The 13,400-nt window shown below is 49.2% G+C and overlaps 1 protein-coding gene and 1 long non-coding RNA gene across 3 annotated transcripts in view; one reads left to right on the plus strand and one right to left on the minus strand.

Moving 5' to 3' along the window:
* Positions 1–13,400, plus strand: part of ZFAT (zinc finger and AT-hook domain containing) — a 404,316-nt gene that overhangs the window by 185,913 nt on the left and 205,003 nt on the right. The window lies entirely within an intron of this gene.
* Positions 4–13,400, minus strand: part of LOC309615276 — a 101,888-nt gene continuing 88,491 nt past the window's right edge. The window contains exon 2 of the long non-coding RNA XR_014236686.1: positions 4–6,180. This is a non-coding gene — a long non-coding RNA (uncharacterized lncRNA). The remainder of the gene's footprint in view (positions 6,181–13,400) is intronic.

Here is a 13,400-nt window from a genome sequence, read left to right on the forward strand (position 1 = left end):
TACTTCTGCTCCTCTGTTAGGTTGGTGGGTTTACCTTTCCCCTTCCCAAATCAGAATCTTGGATCTGGACCCCACCCAGCACCACCTCCTCTGAGACCCAGGACCGCCCCCTCTGAGACCCAGGACCGCCCCCTCTGAGACCCAGCACCTTCCCCTCTGAGACCCAGCACCTTCCCCTCTGAGACCCAGCACCTCCCCCTCTGAGACCCAGCACCTTCCTCTCTGAGACCCAGCACCACCCCCTCTGAGACCCAGCACCTCCCCCTCTGAGACCCAGCACCTCCCCCTCTGAGACCCAAGCGCTTAAAATGTGACAGTGATGCTCGTTCTCCCTCTGAAGCACTAGCCTTGCTTTGGGGCCACTGTTTGAGGTTAACGGTCTTACGCCCCACGTCCTGGCTCCTCGCATTGGGTTTGCCGCAGCCCCTTCCCACCTCGGGAGGAGCAGTAAACCGACAGTCAGGAGCCTTTGTGATGCTCTCTAGTCCGACTGACCTTTTTAGTCCTGGTGCTCGTGATAAATCCCATATCTTTTGGCGCCTCTGCCGTGTGACAGCTTTGTGGAGGCACCGAGGCGAGTCCTACTGCCCCCGTCCAGCCCCGGGGTCTCCTGACATTGTCACCCAGCATCCAGCTCACTGAGGTCAAGATCTTTTTTCTATCAAATGAAATTTTATTTAATTTATAGTGATTCTAACCAATTGTTTGAATAAACCATCCTTTTAAGTTGTAAATTACCAAGCTATTGCCTCATGGTTTTAGATTTTCACATTTCTAGACTAGACAATGAAATCATCTCTATTACATAGGACGGCTCACAAAACTGTTCATCTGAAACGTTTTTGATGCTCTTTGGGCACTAAAAACAGCCAAAACTTTTGATTCAGTAACAAATGAAGAAAAAGCTTGAGAATTATTTTTAATCCTACAGTGGTTTGCTGTCCTTTGTTTCCAAGGAAGACATTACTGACCCATTTTCAGTAAAGAATGAACTTTGAGTTATTTCTCTAATAAGGGTGGTGGATTTTTACCAGTCTTGGTAAAGGTAAATGGTACAACAAAATGATGGATTTTTTTTCTCTTAATGTTTAGAAGCCTGTGTGTCATGTTTGTTTGTTTCTTGACATATAATTGATCTACGACACTACGTTAGTTCCAGGTACACAACATAGTGATGGGATATTTTTATACATTACAAACTGATAACCACAGTAAGTCTATTTATTGTCTGTCATCATACAAAGTTATTACACAGTTATTGACTATATTTCCCCATCCGGTACATTTCATCCCCATGACTCATCTGTTTTGTAACTGGAAGTTTGTACCTCTTAATCTCCCTCTCATATTTCACTTATCCCTCCAACCCCTCTCCCCTCTGCAACCACCTGTTTGTTTTCTGTATCTGTGAGTCCGTTTCTGTTTTGTTATGTTTGTTCATTTGTTTTGTTTTTTGGATTCCACATATAAGTGAAATCGTATAGTATTTGTCTTTATCTAACTTATTGCACTTAGCATAATACCCTCTAAGTCCATCCATGTTGTCACAAATGGCTAGATTCCATTCTTTTTTATGGCTGAGTAATGTTCTATTGTGTAGATATACCACATATTCTTTACCCATTCATCTGTTCATAGGCACTTAGGTTGCTTTCATATCTTGGCTATTGAAAATAATGCTGCAGTGAACATAGGGGTACATATATCTTTTTGAATTAGTGTTTTTGTTTTTGTTCTGAAAAAAATACCCAGATGTGGAATTGCTGATTGTATGGTAGTTCTACTTTTAATTTTTTGAGGAACCAGCATACTGTTTTCCATAGTGGCTGCACCAATTTGCATTGTCACCAGCAGTGCACAAGGGATCCCTTTTCTCCACATCCTCACCAACACTTGTTATTTGCTGTTTTTTTTGATAACAGCCATTCTGACAGGAGTGAGGTGATACCTCGTTGTGTTTTTCTTTTGCATTTCCCTGATGATTAGTGATAGTGAGCATCTTTTCATGTGTTTGTTGGCCATCTGTATGTCTTATTTGGAAAAATTTCTATTCAGGTCTTCAGCCCATTTTTTAATTGGGTTGTTTATTTATTTATTTTTGATGTTGAGTTGTATGAGTTGTTTGGATATTTTGGATAATAACCCCTTATCTGATATATTGTTTGCAGATATTTTCTCCCATTCAGTAGGTGGCCTTTTCATTTTGTTGATGACTTCCTTTATGGTGCAAAAGCTTTTTAGTTTGATGTATTCTCATGTGTTTATTTTTGCATTTGTTTCCCTTGTCTGAGAAGACATATTAAAAAAAAATATTGCTCTGACTGGTGTCAAAGAGCATACTGCGTATGTTTTCTTCTAGGGGTTTTATGTTTTCAGGTCTTAGATTTAAGTCTTTAATCTTGAGTTTATTTTTGTATATGGTGTGAGAAAATGTTCTAATTTTATTCTTCTACATGTAGCTGTCCAGTTTTCTCAGCTGGAGCTTTCTTTTATTTATTGGAGAAATTTCTTTCCCCCATTGCATATTCTTGCCTCCTTTGTTGTAGATTAATTGACCATCCGTGTAAGTTGGGTTTATTTCTGGGTTCTCTCTTCTGTGTCATTGATCTACGTGTGTGTTTTTGTGCCAGTACCTTACTGTTTTGATCACTGTGGCTTTGTAGTGTAGTTTGAAACCAGGGAGTGTGATACCTCCAGCTTTGTTGTTCTTTCTCAAGAGTGTTTTGGCTCTTTGGGGTCTTTTGTGTTTCCATAAAAATTTTAGGATTACTTATTCTAGTTCTGTGAAAATGCAATTGGTATTTTGGTGGGGATTGTATTGAATCTGTAGATTGCCTTGGGTAGTATGGTCATTTTAACAATATTAATTCTTCCAATCCATGAACATGGTATATCTTTCCATCTGTTTGTGCTGTCTTCAGAGTCTTAGAGTTTTCCAAATACAGGTCTTTTACCTCCTGGGTTAGATTTATTCCTAAGTATTTTATTCTTTTTAATGTAATTATAAGTGGGATTGTTTTGTTAATTTCTCTTTCTGATGGTTCATTGTTAGTGTATAGAAATGCAACAGATTTCTGTATATTAATTTTGTATCCTGCAACTTTACTCAATTCATTTATTAGTTCTAACAGATTTTTGGTGGCACCTTTAAGGTTTTCTATATATAGTATCATGTCATCTTCAAACAGTGACAGTTTTACTTCTTTCTTTCCAATTTGGATTCCTTTTATTTCTTTTTCTTGTCTGATTGCTATTGCTGGGGACTTCTAATACTACGTTGAATAAAAGTGGCAAGAGTGGGCATTCTTGTCTTTTCCTGATCGTAGAGGAAATGCTTTCAGCCTTTCACTATTGAATATGACGTTAGCTGTGGGATTTTCATATGTGGCTTTTATTATGTTGAGGTGTGCTCCCTCTATACCGACTTTGTTGAGAGTCTTCATCATAAATATATATTGAATTCTGCCAAAAGCCTTTTCTGCATCTATTGAGATGATCATATGATTTTTATTTTTCAATTTGTTAATGTGGTGTATCACATTGATTGATTTGGAGATATTGGACTATGCTTGCATCCCTGGAATAAATCCCACTTGATCATGGTGTATGATCCTTTTAATGTATTGTTGAATTTGGTTTGATAATATTTAGTTGAGGATTTTTGCATCTAAGTTCATCAGTGATATTATTCTATAATTTTCTTTTTTTGTGGTGTCTATGTCTGGTTTTGGTATTGATGATGCTGGCCTCGTAGACTGAGTTCAGAAATGTTCCTTTATGTTTAAGTTTTTGGAATAGTTTGAGAAAGATAGGTGTTAACTCCTCTCTAAATGTTTGGTCGAATTCACCTGTGAAACTATCTGGTCCTGGATTTTTGTTTATTGGGAGTTTTTATTACAGATTCAATTTTATTACTGGTAATTTGTTCATATTTTTTATTTCTTCCTGATTCAGTCTCAGGATATTGTACGTTTCTAGGAATTTATCCATTCCTTCTGGGTTGTACATTTTTGGGGTGTATAGTCATTTTGGGGTTCATAGTCATTTCTTGTGATCCTTTGTATTTGTGCAGTGTCAGTTGTAACTTCTCACTGAGGTCAAGGTTTGTTTTCTCCGAGAACCCTTTCTTCAAATGAAATCTCATGCAGGTGTATAAGCAGATGTACAAACAGGTGAAGTGGTAACTGTTCTGGATGAAGAGGGTGGAGTCCATAGCCCCATGCACTTGGCCTTCATTGTCACCACCCTCTCACCCCAGCCAGGTCTGAGGGGACCTCCTGGGGGAAACTTAAAAGCTGCTGCTCTAATACAAGGAGGGGAGTGGCTGCTTTCCCTAAGCCAGGAAGGCAAGAAGTGCCTCTGGAACTCAGGAAGCAAGGACACTTCCCACTCAGGATAAGTTAGGGAAAGCTTCGTGGTGGAGGTGGCCTGTGATTGGGGCTTTGTAAACTAGATAGACTTTGCACTTGCAGGGAGTGGAGTCGAAGGAGAGGGAGGGGATTCCAAAAAAGAGTAACAGTGGCACTAACCCCTGGGGGTGGGACAGCATGGAGGATGAATGGTGAGCCATGAGCATTTCCGTTAGGCTGGTGGGTCCTGTAAGGGGAAAGACAGAAGGGTCAACCAGAAGCCAGAACCTAGAGGAACAGGTTGGATATTGGAGATGATGGATATTGATTTTATTCAATAAACGTAACTCAATAAGATTAAATGAGGACACAGTGGCCATTTAATAGACCCAGGGTGCAAAGGTCAGAGTGGTATTCCAGAGAGATTAATCCTGCCCGACTATCCGTGTAAGTTCTGTTGAGATGGTTGAGCATCCAGGTCAGAGACAGAGAGTCTGGGCTCATATCTAGTTCTGTCACTTTTCTGAGTGACCATGGCATGTTCTATGCCTGTCTGAGTTTTAGTTTACTGATCTCTGAAAGGGGTCTGATGATAATTGCTAACTCCTAAGATTACATAAGAGAGCATTAACTGAACAAAGCCCAAGAAGCCATTAGCAGAGCACCTGGCCCACACTCTGTAATTATCCATTATTATTTGTGCTCCTAGTCATGGGGCCCACAAATATGAACATCCCTCAAACGACGCACTCAAAATGGTCATGATCTCGTGGGAAAGATGCAACATGAACGCACAAAAGGAAAAGTCTAACTGCATGTGCTCGGTATAAGCCGTGGGGTGAGGCTGGAGGGAGGAGCCTGCCAGTCCCAGGTCCCCTGGCACGAGGCCTTGGACCAGAACTGGTGGGGTCATGTGATGTGGAGGGGCAGGTGCCCAGCCGCTCAGCAGGAGCTCTCGGCTGTCTGCACGAACGACCACAGAGCTCAGAGTCTGGGTGCCTTCAGGGCTGGGTCAGTCCTGCATGCCAATACCCTCGAAAGCTGGTTATTTCTGAGGGTCCCATCCAACATGTGCTTTTTTTGCCTCCTCAGTGACCCTGAAATCATTAAAAGATCTTATTCTTCTAATTTATAAAACCCCCCGAAGAATGGTAACTGTGCTGGGCTGCTGTTCAGTGGGCATGCGCTGGGCATCTGCTGGGTCATGTGCAGTCCTGGGCACTTATCAACACGGATAGAAGGGACAAGTGACTTTAAATGGTCATGGGGGCCTTGTGCTTGGGAGGCAAGGTGGGCTTCGGTTTGAAGCCTGCTTCCCCATTTATGATTCACTGTGATGTTGGTTAACCTTTATGAATATCAGTTTCATCATCTACACAATGGGGTAAATGATTTCGCCCCATTTGCCTAGTTCGTTTTAAGGGTTAACCCGGACAGCGTACATCAGAGCATCCGGCACATTGTGTTACACGTCGTAGGAACACAATAAATATTTGTTCTGCTTCCTGTTGTTCACAGTGGTTTCCTGGTAAAGTCCCGGGCAAGTGGCAGAGGGCAGCGTGAACAGGGATGTGTCATTTGCTCGCCTGTGAGCAGGGTGGGGCTCCCGTGTCTGGCCGTTGTTTACTAACCCGGTAACATCGTCGTTCATCTGCCTCTCCTGGGCCTGCCACAGCCTCGTGGGCACCCACTCGCCCCTGATTCAGCGAAGGCGAATCGACTGCCTGCAGCGGCCCGGCGTGGGAACACAGCTTTGCAGCGACACGTGGTCCCGGGCTCAAGGAAGTCCCCAACAGGTCCGCGGGCAGAGGCGCGAACAAGGGATGGGACGCTGCAGGGACCCAGGGGGACGCTGGTGTGGCTCCGAGGGGTACACAGAGGGCCTCGCTGCCGCCTCAGCCGAGCCCCGGATCCAGGCAGAGAAGGGGCATCAAGACACCAGGCCTGACCAAACACGACCTGCCCAGAAATGGCGAGTCACAGAGGCCCAAGGTCCAGTGCAGACGGGCCGGACACCGATTCCCACACCAAGCCTCGGGGCAGCTTCCCAATCACCCTTATCTGACCAAGAGGGAATGTGTCCTGGGGTCGAGAAGCTTGCCCACAGGCCATAGCTTGCAAGAGGGGAAGCCAGAAATGGGGAGGGGCTGCCTGCTTCAGACCCCGCCCCCAGCCAGCCGGATCCCCGGATCCCCGAGCGGGGGCATCTGGCCTGGAGAGAAGGCCCTGGGCGGGCAGGGCGCCTGCTGGCGAGACCTAAGGCCGCACAGAAGGAGGTGGGGGAGGTGGTGGGAGGAAAGAACGGAGAGACTTTCGCCATTTGATGCCATTCACGGTATTCTGCTGTGTCGGTAGACTGCTTCTCTCCATCTGTGTCATTACGTCGTCTGGCCCTTGTCCCCCCGGCAGGGTTGTCCCTGGAGAGCGATTGCTCTCAGAGGACCACCTATCTTGACACAGCAGACCATTTATTTTAGCACAGCTCTCCGCCCCCTGTCCCGGAAACACAGAAAGGTGGACCCTTGTCTGTATTACAGGATCCCCGTGGAGTCGGGTGGGGCGGGACAGGGGGCGTGGTTCTGTCGCATCCTTTCCTGGGCAGCTACTGCTGAGCCGGGAGCTGGGTTTCTGAGCCCCGCAGGACATTCAAGCCGTCAGCTCCCGATCACTGCTTTACTTAGACACCTTCGGGCCCACCTTGTATTTTGTGCCAGGAGAGGTGAAAGTTTGTGCCGAAAGGCGGAGTGGGCTCCTGCCTTCCTGCTTTATAACGTGTGATGAGTACGTGCCGTGTGCCAGGCACCACACTAGGCTACTCTTGTGCCTCATCGCGTCCAGTCTTCATGCTGACTCTGTGTCAAGGGTATGGATGTCCTTGTGTAGCCCTCACGGCAACCAACGAGTTGGATGCTATCTAGAGTTTTACTGATGGAGAATATTAGCACAGAGAGATTAAGAAACTTGCTCAAGGTCACACAGGAAGTAGTGAGCCAGAATTTGAGCCCAAGCAAGATTTACACTCACAACCAAAGCGTCCTCTGCCAACTCCTGTCTCTCTTCCACAGCTGAGAAAACGGAGACTCAATAAGCAACCTGCCTTGGGTGACACTTGAAACCAGAGAGGGGTGTGTCTGGGACTAGAATCCAGTGTGAGAGGCCCGTCTCATCAGCTGCTTTTCTACCCCCCATGCCACGACACCTCCCCTGTTATCTTTCTTCCCTGACACCAGAAAGCGGAGCAAGTGCAGGGTGTCGGGGGCAAGGTCACATTCCAGGGGCAGGGAGGGGTTCGAGGCTCAATGCCAAGGTCCGCTACATGGAGCGAAAGCCCAGGGCCCTTCTGGTTGGAAGGCCAGAGCAAGTGAGAGCAGGAGCCAGCAGAAGGCAGGAGACCCAGGGCCAGGCAGGAGATGGGGTGCAGCCAGGACGGGCCTGTGATGCGGGGGGCTGGGGAGGATGCCGAGGGCAGTGCTGGATGACCGGCCTTTGAAGACCCCTGACTCTGTTCCCTAGGCACCCCTTCAGCCAGAGTCACGTGCCGGCAGCCCTAATACCAGCCCTGCTTCCGGATGGCCTTTCCTCCCTCCTGGGCTGTCATCTGTTAACGCAGGGGGTGAAGGCTGGGCTCTGAATAAGGAGCCCAGCCCAGGCAAGAAAGACCTGACTCCACCTCTTGGCATTTGTGTCACTTTGGGAAGTTAGGTTACGTCACCTCACCATTGCACTAATGCGGATGATAAAATAATCGCTGCGAGGGGTTAACGACTTACTGTATCGGGGCCTTTGCATGTGTCCTTCGGACAGCGCTGGGAGGCGTGGGTGTTCTTGCCCCAATGTACAGATGAAGATCAACTAGCCCCACAGGTAGTGAGGTTCACCAGGGTAATGTCTGTGAGGTGCTTGACAGTGTCGGGCAGAGAAGGACGGCTCTGGCCCCTCAAGACAGTGCCTAGTAAGGAGGCCGTGACCTTCCAACATGGCCGTGGCTGTGCAGCCCCAAGCCTGAGCTGCGTTAGTTGCTCTGAGTCTCGCGTGTTTTGAGGAGACAGTGACTTATTTTATAACCTGTATCTACAGGGCCAATTTAGCAAATTAATTTTTCTTGTAATAAGTATTTAAAATTCATTAGCTGTTGTCACTGATGATTTTCTCCCTATTCTTCGGTTCCATCTTTCAAGGCTGGAGAGAAAGGACTGTTTGATTCCAGATCCATCACGCCACCAACCCCTTTTACAATTTCAAAGTGAACCGTCCATCCTGCCCTTGGATGAAATCCAGGTCCGCATGCCTCTCCCCCCAGTGGTAATAGTTGTAAGTCATAGCAGGGAAGTCTTTGGGAATCAATTAAGTGGACTAATACTTAGGAAGAGGAAAGAAAAAACAAAACGTATTCTGAAGGGAGGACTTAATTTACCGTGCATCACAAAATTTTCTAAGTAAATTATTTTCAAGTCAACTTGGCCCTTCTCTTAGCCATGACAGGGACACGTTTGGGTTTGATTTTAAAAATTCTAATCTATCACTGTCACCATTCCTGCTGCAATTTAAGGCTTCGGGAGTTTGTGGTAGATAACAGTTGTTACACTTCCTGCAGGCTAAGAAGGCAGTGCCGGTTTGGTATATTAACTATCACAAAACAGACAAAAGGGAAGGGCAGGTAGGTGTAGACAGAAGAAGGCGTGTCAGGCCAGAGTCACCTGTGGTATTTGCTGCCCCCCACCGGTGCTCAGCATTGGTCCTTCCATTCTGCACCTCTTTTTGGACCCTCCCAGAAGCAGACCTGCGGGTGATGGAGAGATGCAAACTAGGGAGTCACCCGTAGCCTCAGGTGATGGAGAGATGCCCCAGACAGTAGCCCCGCCCTCGGGGAGCTTGTGATGGACCAGGAGAAACTAATAAGGGAACCACAAGTGGCCACCTACCTGTGGTGGGTACTTAGGTCGCATGCATCCTGCCCGGGTACCTAGATGGAAATTAGCCTTGAAAGACAGCTTCTGCCAGGCCTGGAGGGAGGCATGCTCACCTGGTTTCTGTGCCTTGTAGGTCACAATGCATTGACTGTGATAATCAGTAGAGTCGGCCCCATCCAGGGGTCTCTTTAAACCTGTCACCTGGCGTTCTGTGAAGTGTGGGTACGCTGTGAACAGCTGAACCTTTGTTACGTCTGAGGTCAGACTCCCGGGTTGGAGCCAGGGGTTCACTGCTTACTAGCTGGTACATCACACATTCTCTCTGAGCCTTAGTTTGTCCATCTCTGAAATGAAGATCACAATAGCACCTTGCTCATCGAGTCATTGTGAGGCTTAGAGAAGACGATACCTGTGCGTTTCCTGGCACAGCACAAGCATCCAACCTGGGTTAATTATTACCATCCCCTCAATTATTGTCATCATTTTCTTCTGTCGTAACTGTGTTGAACGCATGAATGGCAGAGTGGCTGGAGGATGGATTACCACTAAAGGAGCCCCAGAGGCTGGGCGAAGCTATAGGTGACTCCCCAGTTGGCAATAATCAAAAAGGACAGCAGAGTCTATGAACCAGGCACAGGGTGCCAGAGCTAAAGGAACTTGAGGGAGACAGCAGCCCCACTTTACAGGTGAGCAAACTGAGGCCCAGAGAGGGAGAGGGACTCATCGCATTGCGCAGAACAAGTGGGCATGGGAAGCGCTGCTAGGCTCCACTGGTGACGCAAGCATCCTGACGGTGCTGAGATACCCTCCCCGCTGCTGCGGAGGCCTTCCCTGCGGCTCTGACCCCCCCGGGGGCGGCCTTCATCCTTTGATGCTGTTGACCTCACCACCCGGACCTTCTGTCAGGAGGGGGCAGGGGGGTCATGGCCAGTTCCCCCACCGCAAGGACAAGCCCCTGCCCGTGCGGGGAGTGATCAGTCACTCTGCATACGTCACCTCCTAATCCCCGCAGGTGACCTGGGCTGCCCGTCTCACAGAGGTGGAATCGTGGGTCCCAGAGGTCACGGGGCACTGAGAGGAGCACGTGCCTTTGCCGGAGGTCAGAGCCTGTGGGTGGCCCGCGGGGATTTGAACGCAGGCACGCCCAGCTACAGAGCCCTTTGCTTCCAGCTCTCCTGCACCCCCTCATGGTCTGTGTGCATCTCGGTTGCACCAAAGCCTGTGGAATCTCTTTGTAACCTGCAAGTACAGGGCAGTGTGGGACTGAACGCTAGTCCAGAGCAGGTTTTTAGCTAGAACAACAGAGAGATGGAGCCGTGGGAATCACACACCAGCAGGGGAAGCTAGGAGCCTCCAGGACGACCAACCCACTGACCCGGCCTTGGTGCTGGCGGATAGTGGGTTCCACGGATCAGGACTGCCCTGGAGAGCAGAGGGGGGGCAACCCTTCTCTGCTTCTCTGGCAGCTCCAGTTCACCCGGAAGCCTGGAACCGGGGCTCCAGTTCACCTGGAAGAAACAGACTTGGGACTCAGGGGAACCTGTGTTCGTGCCTGGGCTCTGCTAGCTGGACGCCCTGGGATACTTCCCTTTCTGTGTCTGAGCCTCAGTATCTTCATCTGAAAAATGGGACGATGACACTTGTGTTCGTCACTCCTGTGTGGCTGGAGATCAGGCCTGGTCCCTGCCTAGTGCCTCACCGGACTCGGAGCAGGTGCTCCATCATTCCCGCCTGTGTGTCACCTCAGCTCAGCCTGACGGGACGGATGGAGCACTGTGCTGGGAGCCGGGAGCCTTGGGCCCTTTCCCCATCTCTGGGTGACCTTAGAGGGCTCTTCCGCTGTCTGGGCCTCAGTTCCCTACCATACAGTGGGGGATTGGGGCTGGAGGACCTGTGAGGGCCCACCCCGGGGTAGGAAGGCGTCACTCGGTGCGGAGGAGCTAGCATCAGGCAGCAGTGTGGGGCAAGGCTCTGTCCTCGGCTCACGGCTCCACGGCCTCTGCGGCCCCTCCGCCTCCCTGAGCTTCCGTGAGCTCCTCCGTGAGTGGGGACGTCCCGCCCATCTGTAGGGTCAGCACCAGGATTACCCGTGGCAATGTTCTAAACGCCGTCGTCTGATTTCCTTGGCATGTAGCCTGCCCTCTTCTGCCCGGGCTTGGCAAACATTTCTTGTAAAGAGCCAGATAGATATTTGAGGCCTTGTGGGCCATCCAGTCTCTGTTGCAACTATTCAACTCTGCCAACTGTCACCTGAGAGCAGCCATAGATAGTACAGAAATGATAAGTGTGTCTGTGTTCCAATAAAACTTTATTTACAAAAATAGGTGGCGGGCCAGATTGGGCCCACGGACCATTGTTTACTGACTCCTGTCCTAGGTGCCTGGGTCTACAGGGCCAGCTTCTTAGGAACGGCAAAGGCAGTTGTGTTAATTTTGATTTCCAGCAACCAAGTACTTTTACACTCATACCAAAATTTAACTTTCACAAATATTGTGTCATTTTAAAGAGGAATAAACTGGAGTCACTAGTTGAAGATTACAGCCCTTTATGGAGTGGATGGAGGGGAGATGGAAGGGGATGGGTTTGTCACGATCCGAGTCTGCCAGTAGTTCCTCGTTTGACCCCGAGGATACCCCTTCTCCCTGGGCCTCGATTTCCTGCTTGGGGTAAGGGGTTGGGGGCAGTGGGCATCTGAGTCATCCTGTTGTCCCCTTTCTGTTCTGACAGGGAAACAACTGCGTCCGATCAGCTTTAGCGGCTCCTAATTCTTTTAATGTTGCTCCGTGGAAAATGAGATGTTCTTATAAGGGGAAGATCCTTTAATTAAATTGCTGGGAAATTAGAAGGATTGAGCGATCGAGAACAGAGGGTGATGCAGCGGCCAGGGCGCTCTCTGCGGATTAATTAAGATGCTGCTCTGCTCCCTGTCGTCCAAGATCACGGACACCCGAGGCCTGACCCCCAGGAACATTTAGCAAACCCTTCGGTGGGGATCAGTCCCCCTCTGAGTCCCTTTCCTCTCCCCCCCACCCCACTCCCAGCTGCCCTCCTGCTACTGCCACACCAACAGCTGATGGACGGTCCCAGGACGGGCCAAGCTTAATTAAGATGGATGATCTTTGTTGAGTTTAGAAAGGCAATGAATGCTTTCTGCCTCAGCCAGCGCTAGGGGTTCAGTGTGGTCTGGGGGCTCCTCCTGGAGAGGCTGGGGAAGCGTCCTCCCCAAATACAGGCTCTGTTGCTAATCCTGAGCTCTGTCGTCTGACCCCTCCCCCAGCCTCTAGTGCATCCACCCTACCCACAGCCCCCATCAGAGTGGGATGTGCATTTTGACCCAGGCTTTGGGGTCCCAGTAAACCAGGAGTGTGTTCTTCGTGGCCCTGAATCTTCCCCACCCTCCAAGGCCTTTTTCCTCCTGGAAGCCTTTCCTGCCTCTGGTCCCCTGACGGCACCTTGACCATGTTTGCGCCAGCACCACGTCAGCTCAGCACGGAGCCCCTTGGTGTTTTCCTCTCCTCACCTGCTGTGATTGCCTCCTGCGGGTGAGAAGTCAGCTTCCCCCGGATGTGGATGAAATAGTCTAATTAGCGTTTTCCCCCGGATGTGGATGAAATAGTCTAATTAGCGTTTTCCCCATGGAGTCTCGCACAGTCAATCCAACTTTGTTTTCTTTTTAAAACGTGTTTACCGAGAACTCATCCTGCCCTGAGACCCGGGCGTGCAGAGGTGAACGTGAGTTCATCCAAGCCCCACCCAGTCTCCCCATCTGGTGAAGCAGGCCACTGGGCAATGGCAACGTCAAGTGATGGAGGTGTTTCCAAGGGCTGTGGAGACATCGCAGAGGGAGCCCCAACCCGCCTTGGAGGGCCAGGCTTCCTCAGGGTGCCGGACATGCTGCAGCCAAATCCTTGAAGCTGTCCAGGCTTTAGCCAGATGGAGGGCCTGACAGGCGCCAAGGCCAGTGAGAACATGGCTGGGGGGGACACAGGGAAGGGAGGAATCAACAGATACCTGTGGATGAAAGAAAGACGTCAGACAAGGGAAGGCAGGTAGAGAAAGAAGAAAAGGAAGATGGGAGGTGTGGAGCATGTGAACATCTGCAGGCCCCTGGGGCTTAGTGTCTCCCCCATGGATCAAGAAG

Source organism: Balaenoptera borealis (assembly GCF_965194805.1).
Source record: "Balaenoptera borealis genome assembly, chromosome: 17".
Lineage (NCBI taxonomy): Eukaryota > Metazoa > Chordata > Mammalia > Artiodactyla > Balaenopteridae > Balaenoptera > Balaenoptera borealis.